Below are 6000 nucleotides of genomic sequence, written 5' to 3'. Positions count from 1 at the left end.
GTGGCCATATTTTCTTTCTTGCACCCTCGCCGCTGTACGTACGTGTACATGCTATGTGCGCGCCTCTACTACTACACGTGCGCGCCTCTACTACAACACGTGCGCACCTCTACATCGACTAGTATGTACGTACACGTTCGCGACCAGAATGACAATGCTACGTACGCTTCGACCAGGTGGGTCCCGACTGTAAGGCACTTCCTTGCCTGCGAAGATGTAGCTGGTGGGTCCCAGCAGTCAGGGGCCAAATCAATTTTTTTTGCCCGGATGCACTTCCTTGCGTGCGAAGATGTAGCTGGTGGGTCCCAGCAGTCTGGGGGCGAATCGTTTTTTTTTGCCCGGACGCACTTCCTTGCGTGCGAACGTGTCGCTGGTGGGTCCCAGCGGTCAGGGGGGCGAATCGTTTTGTTTTTTTTGCCCGGACGCACTTCCTTGCATGCGAAGATGTAGCTGGTGGGTCCCAGCAGTCAGGGGGAAATGTTTTTTCACGAAATACAGTGGCCCGTCCAGTGGGTCCCAGCTGTCAGGTGGAGGAATCATTATTTTCCGCGTAATAAGGAGGCACTTCCTTGCTGCAGCCGTGGACCCAGCTATCAGCCTCTCCATGTACAGTCCACGTCCGATGGAAGTCGTTCCTTGACCACATTGACCATGTTGACCACGCCGCGCTGAGAGCACCAGGGCGATGGACGACGGCGAGGCCTAGGAAGGGGATGACGGGGAGCCGGGGAAGACGCGATAGTGGAAGCCCGCGCGGAGAGGTGTACGAGGGTTCACTGGTTCGGCTGCAGTGTGAGGCTGCCGTCGCCGCAGGGCCTGGCCAGCGGTGGGAATAGTAGGGGGCGGTGATGCCTCCGCGGCAGCACAGCCGGCCATGGGAGGCAGGAGCATGCGGCATGACCGGAGCTGCTTTGGGCAGCTGGAGCAAGAAGACCAGAGGTTGAAGAAGCACTACGGTCGTTGGATGGACATCGTACGGTCACTGGAGCTAGAATCGTTCATATGGACTAAAGTTGACAAAGGCCGCCGTCCCAGTCAACTTAGTAGGTCCACAAGTCAGCCTCCCACCATGGTGAGTCCCAGCTAGCAGGGGGAGTATTCATTATTTTTGTGCGTAATAAGGAGGCACTTCCGGTGGGTCTGAGCTAACAGCTCGGGGAACGTTTTTTTCACGAAATACGCTGGCCCGTCCGGTGGGTCCCAGCAGTCAGGGGGAAAAAGTTTTTTCGCGAAATAAGGTGGCCCGTCCGGTGGGTCCCTGCTATCAGGTGGAGGAATAATTATTTTGCGCGTAATAAGGAGGCACTTCCTTGCGGCCGCCTGGACCCAGCTGTCAGCCTCTCCACGTACGGTACTCTTCCGATGGAAATCAGTCGTTGACCACGTCGCGCCGAGAGCACCAGGGCGGTGGTGTGGACGACGGCGAGGCCTAGGAAGGGGACGTCGCGGAGCCGGGGAAGACGTAGCAGTGGTAGCCCGTGCGGAGAGGAGTATGAGTGTTCACTTGTTCGGCTGCGGTGTGAGGCTGCCATCGCCGCAGAATAACAGGGGGTGCGGGTGAGTAAAGGGATGTCCTGGCCAGCGGTGGGAGTAGTATGGGGCGGTGAGGCCTCCGCGGCATCACAGCCGGCCACGGGAGGCAGGAGCACGCGACACGACCGACGCTGCTTTGGGCTGCTGGAGCAAGAAGACCAGAGGTTGAAGAAGTATTACGGCCGTTGGATGGACATCGTATGATCACTGCAGCTAGAATCATTTATATTGACTAAGTTGACAAAGCCCTTGGTACGCGTCAACTTAGTAGGCCCGCAGCTCGGATTTGGCAGAGAACATATAGCCCATTTGCCATTTGTAAGAATGTACAGCCCATTTTTCAATTCTAATGGTATTTACTACAGCCCATTTACAGTTTGTTAAAAGTATAGCCCAACTTCTAGCTAGGACAACGATTAATAATTTCAAACAACCGCTCAAAACAGAATAAAAAAAACCCCACATTTTGATGGGATCCGAAATATTTTTATCCGAAATATCTAGTCAGGTTAAATATAATTTCGAAATAAAGTTGTATCACGTTAAAATCCAACAAAATATTGCGCATGCAAAAAGTAATGAAATTAAAATTTCCAAATTCCAAAAATAATATATTTTTCAAACTAATTACGTGTTTGGTGCATAGTAATTGACCAGTTATTATAATTATATCCCATTTATTATTTCTTAAAGTCCATTTTCTTGTTAAGCCTAATGCATACCTCCTAGGAAACTTTGCAGCCCAGCGGGGCGGATAACAAGTTGACCCGGATATTGTGTACAACTGTCGGCCTAGTTGCATTGTTGATGTTGAAAAAAAAGGCCTGTGTAGTACAGTACAACCTAACATGGTTACTCAGCCCACATTCAGCGACGCCGGAAAGGCCCAAAGAAGGCTTCTGTACAACTTTTTGAAGTCACTGAGGTCAATTAATAACTTAAGAAAAAAGTTAGATTACAGTGGAACCTAATTAAAAGCTGTCACGAGCAAATAAATAATTCAACGGGTCCCACTTGTGCGCGCGGGCGCGCGCGCGCGCGTGCGTGCGTGTGTGTGTGTGTGTGTGTGTGTGTGAGAGAGAGAGAGAGAGAGAGAGAGAGAGAGACCCATCAGTCGATGCTCGTAAATACATCTTTCAGCCATATGCATTGCTGATGCTCAGTAAAACCTTATATAGTTGACACAATCATATAGAACATCATAGCACACTGAACTTGCATACAAAAATTTCATGCAGGCGGCACAATCAGGATGGAAGCAGTGGATCGCTACGGGAAGGGCTATGTTGAAACCAACAAAGTCGTACATAATGGTTCATCGTCTTTATAAATGATGGGGAAATATCTTGAATGTTGTGCAAAGAAAATAAACATACAACACAATAAGTTCTACTAGCACATTAAGTTGACGTACAACCCTTCCTAAAAAAAGTTCAGGTACAAAATTAGAACAGGTCACAATCAAATGTACTGGCATATCAGTGCTTCAGACCCATAGCTCAGATTTAACTAGTACTAGCTGACAAGATTCAATTGTTACCTCAAATTAGAGCACATCCAGGCAGCCAGCCCTGCCTCTTCTCCCAAAGAAGCAGTGGCCTTTGCCGCGCGATGGAGTAGGCCCTGTGCCATCCATCGTTCCGAGCAACACAGGGAAAGTCCGACGTTGACTCCTGTAATGGACGTCATCGACGAACCCTGGCACCAGAGGCGGTGGCAGGACTTCGATTGATGGATTGACCACTTCTTCGACATGCACGAACACTCGATATCGGTACATCCCTAACGTGGTCTGCGGCAGCCTTGGTGGCGACGAATAGTACAACCCCGGTTCCTGCACCGGTATCTCAACACCAATCACCTTCGGTATGGTGGACAGCTTCTTCATCCATGCCATAACAGTCAGAGCCCAGCTGTCTGGAGGAACAAACATACTTACGAGCTCACCTCCAAGGTCGTTGATAAGCTTGTTCATGGACTCGCTGTTCCAAGCACGTCGAGGCATGCCGTGGAAGGTAAGCTTTGTTAAAAACTCAAGCTCTGAGGGCACCGAGCCCCATCCTGGGTGGCACCGATCAAAGCTCACTAGCGCGCCATCGCAGAACAAACGCCAGGAAGATTCGAGCACACGACTGCAGTCGAAAGTTGTCCGAAACCTGATGAAGAAATCAGCCGGTGGCGGACAGACTTCGACGAGCAAGTCACTTATTTGGATGCCGTGCGCAATGCCAAGAGCTTTGACAAGGTTGTCCGGCGAGACGGGAGGCCGGTCGCTGTTGATGGTTACCATCAACACTTTGCCGGCAAACCGGTCGTCAAGCGCCGCCATGCCACTGTTGAGCGACAGCACGCAGCGACCGAAGGCAGGACGGGCTTCAGGATCTCTGGCTCCGAGATCCGCGTTGACCGGCGACATGATAGTGCGCTTGAGTACATGGAGTACAGGAGGGGGATTTGGGGGAACTGGAGTAGGAATTGAGATTCCAGAGGTGGGGGAGGGGCGGGAGACAGGGGATGAAAAGGTAGCATGAATTTCGAGCACGTGCCAATATGCTCTCGGCGTGCAAGCGCACGAAAACACCGGTGGTGCCAATATGCCCGGCCTTTTTTTTCATGATCTTTTGAGAGCCCGGCCCGAGAGTCATAATTGACCTGTTTGGCATTGCGTTACTACTCGACCCATATTCAACGACACCTCACTGGCCCAAGCAAGTGTACATCATTGAAAAGGCAGTGAGCTCAAATTATATAACTTGCAAAAAGGAGATATACTCAGAGCACTGGAGAATGGTGATGCCCTCATTTAGCCAACCAGTAGTTCGAGACAATAAACAGTTCGAAACAACGATATATACAACATTCAAACACTGACTATTGACTACTACCGACATAAACATCAAGACATGATAGTTCATAAGAAGTCTTGCTACACCACCAAAACATACCCATCTGCAGCGTTCAGACTCTTGTGATCCAGACGAGAATGACATTCTAAACAGAAGCAACTATTACATAGAAAGAGTGACATAGACAAGGATGACCAAATGACAAGGAGTATGCATAACAAAAGAAAGAACTACCCATCCAGAACCAGTAGCAAAGACAACAAAGTCATTTGAAGAGATGATCCAACACCATCATAATTTGTAGCCCCGCTTCAGCGACCAGTGATCTAGAGACACCAGTACTCCACCCTTTCGATGCAACAACCTAGTTCCCTATCAACCTGAAGGCTTGAACCACATCACTGCCTGTCGTAATTGAGACATCCAAGGATCAAAGTTAATGCGGATGCCTTTGTCATTCTCACCTTCTTTTGGCTGCAGGCTGTATTGTTGACAATCAGGGGAGTTTGCTCCCGAACTCCTAGGGCTCGCCGTGTAGACACAGTTTTCCATAGCAAACAGAGCCTCTCTGCCATCAAGGTCCTTGCCAACGGTGATCTCCTGGTTAATCGGATAATTGAGTCCGAGAAACAGAGAGTGTGAACCAAGGCTGTTTACCTGCCTCCAACTAAAAAATCCTAAAAGCCCCAACAAGCTGGTATCCTGCTCATAGACATAACAGCCATTGTCCGGATACTCACGTATTACACAGTGCTTGTATACAGTGGGGGTTTTGCAATATAACTTTTCCGGCTCATGTGTCCGAATGATCATCCGTCTTTCGCCGTTGTCTGAACGAGCAAGGAACCAGTTGTGCTTCCCTGTTTTTGGCAAAGGTGGTGTAATTACAAAGGGCAGTAACTGTAGGGACATTGCATCATATCAAAAAGGACAGGTGTTGTTAATGTAAGATCAGCATTGTTTAGAGTATGAGTAGGATAATGCAAGAAACAACATTGATATGTCCCTGTTGGAACTGGGAGGAAAATATAGGGGAATGTATAATGGGTTCGAAAATATAGAAGTGCCATGCATGGTTATACTCATGTTACCTTGCAATCGATTCTTCACAGGAAACTACCATGTCATGCATGTTATGTAATCATGTTCTGTCCTCAGAAACAAATTCTTCAAGGTAACTAACAGAACATGCATTGTTATATACTCGTGTTCTGTGGGCAAATTTTTTGTGAGGATATTATTCTAGCCATTGATTGCTGAAGGGAGAATATAGGTATGTACACATGGTAAGCATTGCAGGATTTCACTACTTCCAAATATAGAGTTTTCCATATGCACAGTGTGGTGCATGTTTCTACATCATGAAAATGAGGAAACTAACATGGCCATTGATACACACTCATATTTAGTAGTAGTATATAGATTACTATAAAATAAGGATAATATCCATATATTCCTAACCATTTGATTATTCAGGGTACAAATTGGCTGTAATGACATGGTCACAATCACATGAATTAACTCATTCCAAATATAGCTGATTTACGGCGTCTCTAATATATTGCCATAGTTCTACTCAAATTCTGCTCAAACAGGGATATGCCAATCATCACAAAAAGTT

The sequence above is a fragment of the Triticum aestivum genome, chromosome 1B, assembly GCF_018294505.1.
Source record: "Triticum aestivum cultivar Chinese Spring chromosome 1B, IWGSC CS RefSeq v2.1, whole genome shotgun sequence".
In the NCBI taxonomy this organism is placed as follows: domain Eukaryota; kingdom Viridiplantae; phylum Streptophyta; class Magnoliopsida; order Poales; family Poaceae; genus Triticum; species Triticum aestivum.
This window is presented reverse-complemented; position numbering follows the sequence as displayed.